Genomic DNA, 8,490 nt, shown 5'->3' on the forward strand with positions numbered 1-8,490 from the left:
TGTCATCTGCCATCCCTGGTGTCATCTGCCACGTCTGTCGCAACCTGCCACGACTGCTTGTATACACCACCTCTGGTGTCATCTGCTACTCCTGGTACCATCCGCCACTTCTGGCGCCACCATGCCAGAGCCTCTGCCACCGTCTGGACTATCTCAGGTACCCTTCTGCTACGAACTTCTTGCATAGACTTTGCATAGACCGTGACATGGCCAGCTGCCTCTTTGCTACGACAGAGCGGCCTAGTGGGTCCGCATACCCCTAGATCGTGACAGATTTACTGTTACTGACCTTGCTTGAACTTGACCATTTTTGTCTGCTGCCTGCCCTCACTTTTTGCGTTTACTGTGACTATCGTCTGCCACCTGCAGTAACCTCTGTTTTTGCTAACCATGAGTGAAGTCTACCACCTGCCCTGACCTATGCTAATTCCATACCCTGTATAATGACTGCAGTTATTGTATCACGCCTGTCCACTGTGGCCGTTGCCAATGGAGACTACTCTGGGGGTAGCAACCTGGTAATACTAGCGACCAAGTCCACATCTCGATACAGAGGTGCTATCCATTAGATGCTCCCCAGTTTAGCACCATGCCATCCCGAGTTGCAACACAAAAAAACATCCTCTGTAGGCAGGCCCCATCACACGAATAATAGATGGTTTTTAAAAAGAACTGACTAATGGGCAGAAAGTACAGCGGTCCTGGGGACCAGGGGGGATGAATAAACCTCTTCTCCAGGTTCTCTTTGATATATTGTTCCATCACCTGGATCTTAGGAGCCAGTAAGGAATATGTTCTCCCCATAGGAATCTTAAGAGCCCAAGACAAGATTTAGTGGGCAGTCATATTCCCTTTAAGGGTTGAAGAACATTGGCAGTCTTCTCGAAAAACACATCTACATATTTGTGGTATTCTGTGGGCAAAGTTTGTCGATTAGTGGTATTGACAACTTAAAGAGGCTCTGTCACCAGTTTATAACTTCCCTATCCCCTACCTAATCTAATAGGGGCTTTGATGCAGATAACTATTGTTTTGTTTTTGTTTTTAAAACAACATTTATTATTGACCAAGTTATGAATATTTTTAGATTTATGCAAATTTTTTCTAAATGCCCAACTTGCAGTGAGATCACGCTGTGACGTCACTTCCTCCCGCAAGTCCTTCACAAGAGCGATGAAACACTGAACAGACATCGCCTCCAGCCGCTGCAGATTAGGATAAATGTCCTGGCATAGCTGGAGGCGATTTCAGGTCATTCTCACGTCGCACCGGTAAAGGACCCGCAGGACAAAGTGACGTCACAGCGTAATCTCGCGAGATCACGCTGTGTTGTGAATCAAGCTGGGCTGGAATGAAGAGAAATGTATATGAATGTATATGATTAGTCAGCGTCATACACTTTTCTATACAACTCCCACTTGGTGAATAGAAAAAAACCGCCCAGTTGGGCATTTAGAAAAAATTAGCAGAAATCAAAAAATTTTCATAACTTGGTCAATAATAAACATTTTTTTTTAAAAAAAACAGTAGTTATCTACATCAAAGCGCCTAATAGATTAGGTAGGAGAAAGGGAAGGTATAAACTGTTGACAAAGCCTCTTTAAGACTAGCATTGTAGAACTTTGCAGATCCCCAGATAAAGGGGGGCCATCTAAAGCACAAATACCAATGGGTTCTCTAGAGGCAAGGGAGTGTTATACAAACTTTGGGCAAAATTAAACATTTTAAAAATCTGCTGTGGCGCCACAATTCATAACGGCCGGTAGAGGGAAGGATACACCCTCCATCTCAACATTAGTGGGCAACAACAGTATATTATTAACCCCTTCCCTCTTTGGCCACTTTTGACCTTCCTGACAGAGCCTCATTTTTCAAATCTGACATGTTTCACTTTATGTGGTAATAACTTCGGAATGCTTTTACATATCCAAGCAATTGTGAGAATCTTTTCTCGTGACACATTGGACTTTATGTTACTGGTAAAATTTGCTCGATACGTTCAGTATTTAATTATGAAAAACACAAAAATATTAGCAAAAAAATTGCAAAAATTTGCATTTTTCTCAATTTAAATGTATCTGCTTGTAAGACAGGCAGTTATACCACACAAAATTGTTGCTAATTAACATCCCCCATATGTCTACTTTAGATTGGCATTGTTTTTTGAACATCCTTTTATTTTTCTAGGACGTTACAAGGCTTTGAACTTTAGCAGCAATTTCTCAAATATTCAAGAAAGTTTCAAAAGGCTAATTTTTACAGGGGCCAGTTCAGTTGTGAAGTGGCTTTGAGGGCCTTATATATTAGAAACCCCCAATAAGTCACCCCATTTTAAAAACATCACCCCTCAAAGTATTCAAAACAGAATTTAGAAAGTTTCTTAACCCCTTAGGAGAAAAAGCACTGCAAAATAATACCCCACGTGTGGTCAGAAACGGCTGTTTGGACATACGGCCGGGCTTAGAGGGGAAAGAGCTGCATTTTGCTTTTGGAGCTCAAATTTAGCAGGAATGGCTTGCGGAGGGCATGTCACATTTGCAAAGCCCCTGAGGGGACAAAACAGTAGAAACCCCCCACAAGTGACCCATTTTGGAAACTACACCCATTGAGGAAATTATCTAGGGGTATAGTGAGCAGTTTGACCCTACAGTTTTTTTTTGCATAAATTATTGGAATTAGGCTGTGAAAATGAAAATCTACATTTTTCAAAAAAAATGTAGGTTTAGCAAATTTTTTCTCATTTCCACAAAGACTAAAGGAGAAAAAGCACTGCAAAATTTGTAAACCAATTTCTCCAGAGTAAAACAATATCCCATATGTGGTCATAAACTGCTGTTTGGACATACGGCAGGGCTTGGAAGGGATAGAGCGCCATTTAGCTGTTGGAGCTCAAATTTAGCAAGAATGTTTTGCGGAGGCCATGTCACATTTGCAAATCACCCGAGGCGACAAAACAATGAAAACACACAAAAAGTGACTCCATTTACGAAACTACACCCCTTGAGGAATTCATCTAGGGGTGTAGTGAGCATTTTGACCCCACAGGTGTTTCATAGAATTTATTAGAATTGGGCAGTGAAAATAAAAACAATCTCTTTTCTTCAATAAGATGTAGCTTTAGCTCCAAATTTTTCATTTTCTCTACAAATAAAGGAAAAAAAGAACCCAACATTTGTAAAGCAATTTCTCCAGAGTACGGCAATACCCCATATGTGGTCATAAACTGCTGTTTGGGCACACATTAGGGCTCAGAAGGCAAAGAGCGGCATTTGGCTTTTGGAGTGCAGATTTTGCTGGATTGTTTTCTGGGTGCCTGTGGGACCAACACACTGAAAACCCCCCAGAAGTGATGACATTTTGGAAACTACACCCCTAAATGCATTCACCTAGTGGTGTAATAAACACGTTAACACTGCAGGTGTTTTGTAGAAATGAGTGTGCAATCCGTATTGCAGAGTGAAAATGGGCTTGCTGTTTGGGCACACTGTAGGGTTCAGAGGGGACGGAGCGCCATTTGGCTTTTGGAGTGCAGATTTTGCTGGATTGTTTTCTGGGTGCCTGTGGGACCAAAACACTGAAAACCCCCCAGAAGTGATGACATTTTGGAAACTACACCCCTAAATGCATTCACCTAGTGGTGTAATAAACACGTTAACTCTGCAGGTGTTTTGTAGAAATGAGTGTGCAATCCGTATTGCAGAGTGAAAATGGGCTTGCTGTTTGGGCACACTGTAGGGTTCAGAGGGGATGGAGCGCCATTTGGCTTTTGGAGGGCGGATTTTGCTTGGTAGTAGTTTTGTTTGAGTATTGCTGGTGTTTCCGTTTATAATGTGGGGGCATATGTAAGCTGGGCAAAGTACATCAAGGGCATAGTCAGGTGGTATAATAATGGGGTAAAAAAACAATAAAATGATCCATAAATGTGTGCTACGCTGTGAAGCAATCCTTTCTGCACAGGCCAGTGTCGCCCTGATAAATGGAGTCCTTTCTTATCCCCTTTTTGGTCCACACTCTGCACCTTTGCAGTTTGGGGAATTTTGCTGGGAAGTGTTGTCCTGGTATAATAAGGGCGCCATTGCTTCCAGCAGATATGTTTTGGCCCTACACTTCCTGGTTCCCTAATTTTAGAGCCTTGATAAATTGCCTCTTGAAACAGAAGAAATGTTCCCCTCGGACCTGCACAACTGCATATTTTTCTTTCCTGACTTATTGGAGCCTTAACTAATTTTACTTTTTCATAGACATATTGGTTTGAGGGCTGTTTGTTGTGGGACGAGCTGTAGTTATTATTGCTACCATTTTGGGGTAAATGCGGCTTTTTGATCACTTTTTATCCTATTTTTTGGGAGGCCAGGTGACCAAAAAAACAGCAATTCTGACATCGTTTTTTTAGGGGATTTTTATACAGCGTTTACCATGCATTATAAATTACATGTTAACTTTATTCTGCGGGTCAGTAGAATTCCGGCGATACCTAATTTCTAGCGCTTTTTTATGTTTTACAACTTTTTGCACAATAAAATTACTTTTGTAAAAAGAATGTATTTTTTCTGTCATCAAGTTGTGAGAACCATAACTTTTTCGTCAACGAAGTTGTATGAGGGCTTGTAGTTTTTATAGGTACCATTTTTGGATACGTGTGACTTTTTGATCACTTTTTATTCCAATATTTGTAGGGCAAAGTGACCAAAAAACAGAAATTCTGGTATCGTTTTTTAGGTTTTTTTTTTTACTCTGTTCACCGCGTGCAATAAATAATATAATATTTTTATAGCTCAGGCCGTTACGGTCGCGGTGATATCAAATACGTATGGTTTATCATTTTTCTCAATAATAAAGGACTTGATAAGGGAAAAGGGCGATTGTGTATTATTTTATCACTTGAAACTTTTATGTTTTCAAACTTTTTTTTTTCGCTTTTTTTTTACACTTTTTTTCAAGTCCCACTAGGGGACTTGAAGGTCCAACTGTCTGATTTTTTTTTCTCCCATCGGGGCCTAATAGGCTTCCGTAATGTCAGAGAAGGAGGCCATTGGGTCTCCTGTTGCCATAGCAGCAGTCGCCGGTTCTGATTGCCTGTCAGGGCTGGCGATCTGCTAGCAACCACTAAGATGCAGCAATCGCTGCATCGAAGGGGTAAATGGCAGGGATCGGAGCTAGCTCCGGTTCCTGCCGTTACAGGTGGATGTCAGCTGTAACATACAGCTGACATCCACCGCTGATGACGCCGGCTCAGCTCCTGTGCCGGTGCCATCTTACCGGCGGCTACGGAAGCCGTTCTGGCACAGCCGCCGGGCAGGTCCTGAACGGCCTCCGTGTTAGGCAGACCAGGAGGCCAATATTAGGCCTCCAGTTGCCATTGCAGCCACCGGAACCCCGGCAATTTCATGGGGTTCAGATGAGATGCAAACACCTTAAATGCAGCGATCGCGTTTGAGCGCTGCATTTAAGGGGTTAATGGCGGGGATCGAAGCCCTGCCATTACAGCCGAATGTCATCTGTAAGATACCGCTGACATCCGGCGGTGATGGCACCGGCTCAGCTTCTGAGCCGGTCATATGGATACGGCAAAATGTGGGAAGCACTAGCTTACCATGACGTATCCATACGGCAAATGTCGGGAAGGGGTTAAAAGAGAAATTAAATGCACATTGAAGAACTTCCCTTTTACCTTCTAGACTTAGTTTCCCCGACTTAAGTGTACACCTCCGGTGCAAAATGCCCCTTATTGTCACAATGTAAACAAAGACCTAGGAGTGTTCTTCTTTTCCTCCTTGGAGAGCCTCCGCAGACCAATTTGCATTGTCCTTGTCTCTATCTTAAAAGGATAGGTTAAAGAGGCTCTGTCACCAGATTTTGCAACCCCTATCTGCTATTGCAGCAGATAGGCGCTGCAATGTAGATTACAGTAACGTTTTTATTTTTTAAAAACGAGCATTTTTGGCCAAGTTATGGCCATTTTTGTATTTATGCAAATGAGGCTTGCAAAAGTACAACTGGGCGTGTTGAAAAGTAAAAGTACAACTGGGCGTGTATTATGTGCGTACATCGGGGCGTTTTTACTTCTTTTACTAGCTGGGCGTTCTGATGAGAAGTATCATCCACTTCTCTTCAGAACGCCCAGCTTCTGGCAGTGCAGATCTGTGACGTCACTCACGGGTCCTGCATCGTGTCGGCCACATCGGCACCAGAGGCTACAGTTGATTCTGCAGCAGCATCAGCGTTTGCAGGTAAGTAGCTACATCGATTTACCTGCAAACGCCGATGCTGCTGCAGAATCATCTGTAGCCTCTGGTGCCGATGTGTCCTCGCTCGTCTGACACGATGCAGGCCCTGGGGAAGTGACGTCACAGCGTGATCTCTCGAGAACACGGCTGTGTCTGCACTGCCAGAAGCTGGGCGTTCTGAAGAGAAGTGGATGATACTTCTCGTCAGAAAGCCCAGCTAGTAAAAGTAGTAAACACGCCCCGATGTACGCACATAATACACGCCCAGTTGTACTTTTACTTTTCAACACGCCCAGTTGTACTTTTGCAAGCCTCATTTGCATAAATACAAAAATGGTCATAACTTGGCCAAAAATGCTTGTTTTTTAAAAATAAAAATGTTACTGTAATCTACATTGCAGCACCTATCTGCTGCAATATCAGATAGGGGTTGCAAAATCTGGTGACAGAGCCTCTTTAAGCCAGTAGGACAACATGTGGTAGCCTTTCTCTCTAATGCGCCGGTAGATATTTACATTAAGCTGTTCAGAACGTCCCATGGAGGAAACTGTGCCATGACATTTTTAACCTGGTCTGAGAGAATCAAATTGTTCTAAATACGGAGGGCAGAATCATTCCAATCCCTAACATTGACTCACCATCTAAACTCTGCGGAGTATTCCTCTGCAGTTCTGCGTTTTAAGGCGTGCAACGGGGAAGCAGCAGAGAAGTGGATCAGAGTCAAAATAAAGGACCCCTAGAGCAGAGGGGAAGGCATCCACACTTACTTGGGTGGGATCAACGAACTTGAGACAGAATACCCAAGACTTGGGGCCCCCTTGCAGTAGAGACTTAATAATTCCCACCATATGAGTCTATGAACCCGAGAGCCTGGGTCTTTAAAATAGAGCTTACAGCTCTCACAGAAATTCTTAAACTTGGTAAGATCACCATAAAAACAGTTTGGTGGGGATACCCGTCAGTATTACCCTACATGTTCTGACTTTTCATGAGGGTCATTAAAAGCCTTGGTTGCAAGAATGTAATTGTAATGGGCGTGGCTGCGGGCTGTCAGCTCCAATCCCCTCCTGACAGCCGCAGCCACGAGTCGGCTCGCTTCCACTCACCTCAGCCGGATCCTGTAGGGTGCGCGCGCACGCTCATGCCCGCTCTTAAAGGGGCAGCGCGCGTACAGGACTTTTGATAAACTTTGACCCGTGAGTACACTGGACTATAAGAGGGGTCCAGCCCCCTGCTTCTATGCCTGAGTGTTGTTGATGATTCCTAGTTTGTCTATGTGATGGCCTCCTAGTACGAGCTGTACTGTTTGTAAAATAAACAAACATGGTTTTACTTGTAGCCTTAATTAATTATTGCAGTTTCTGCTTATTGAAGTCAACTGCTAAAAAAAAAATCACAAAACACCAACCCGAGAAACCACTAGCTGTCAAACTATAGCATTTACCAAAGTTGTAAGTGAATGGGAATTCTAAGTACGGTAAATAAAAAAGGGAGATATTTATTAAACTAAATGCACCAGAATAAACATGCAATGTGTGGGAAAAAATGGTGCAAATAGCATATGCCAAATTTATTTAGATTTTTTTTTTAAATTGCAGTTTTGCACCTAAAACTTTTTGACCGGTGCCCTAGAATCTGACATCTTAGGCCTGCAGCCTATAACACGCCGGAACAACGGAATTACGTCACTGGATTGAGCCGGCCAACGCAAGGGATCGGTCCCAGTGTCTTATAGACTGCAGGACTGAGGAGGCTGTGGAGCTCCATTAATTGCGGAAACGGGGCTAGCTGAGTATACGTTTTTTTAATTTGTTTGGGGGGCACTATCTTCAAGGGGGTGTGGCACTATGTACGAGGGGGTTGTGTGTGGCACTATCTACAAGAGGGGGGTGTGGCACTATCTACAGGGGGTGTGGCACCATCTACAAGGGGGTGTGTTGCACTATGTACAAGAGGGGCTGTGTGGTACTATCTACAGGTGGTGTGTGTGGCACTATCTATAGGGGACTTGTGTGGCAATATCTACAAGGGGGTATGTGTGGCACTATATAAAAGGCGGGTGTGTGCGGCACTATCTACAGGGGGTGAGTGGCACAATCTACAGGGGGCTGTGTGTGGCACTATCTACAGGAGGCTATGTGCGGCACTATCTATGGGGTGCTATGTGCGGCACTATCTACAAAGGCGGTGTGTAGCATTATCTACAGGGGGTGCGGCACTATCTACAGGGGTCTATAGCACTATCTACAGGGTGTGTTTGTGC

This window comes from Rhinoderma darwinii, chromosome 4, assembly GCF_050947455.1.
Source record: "Rhinoderma darwinii isolate aRhiDar2 chromosome 4, aRhiDar2.hap1, whole genome shotgun sequence".
NCBI lineage: Eukaryota > Metazoa > Chordata > Amphibia > Anura > Rhinodermatidae > Rhinoderma > Rhinoderma darwinii.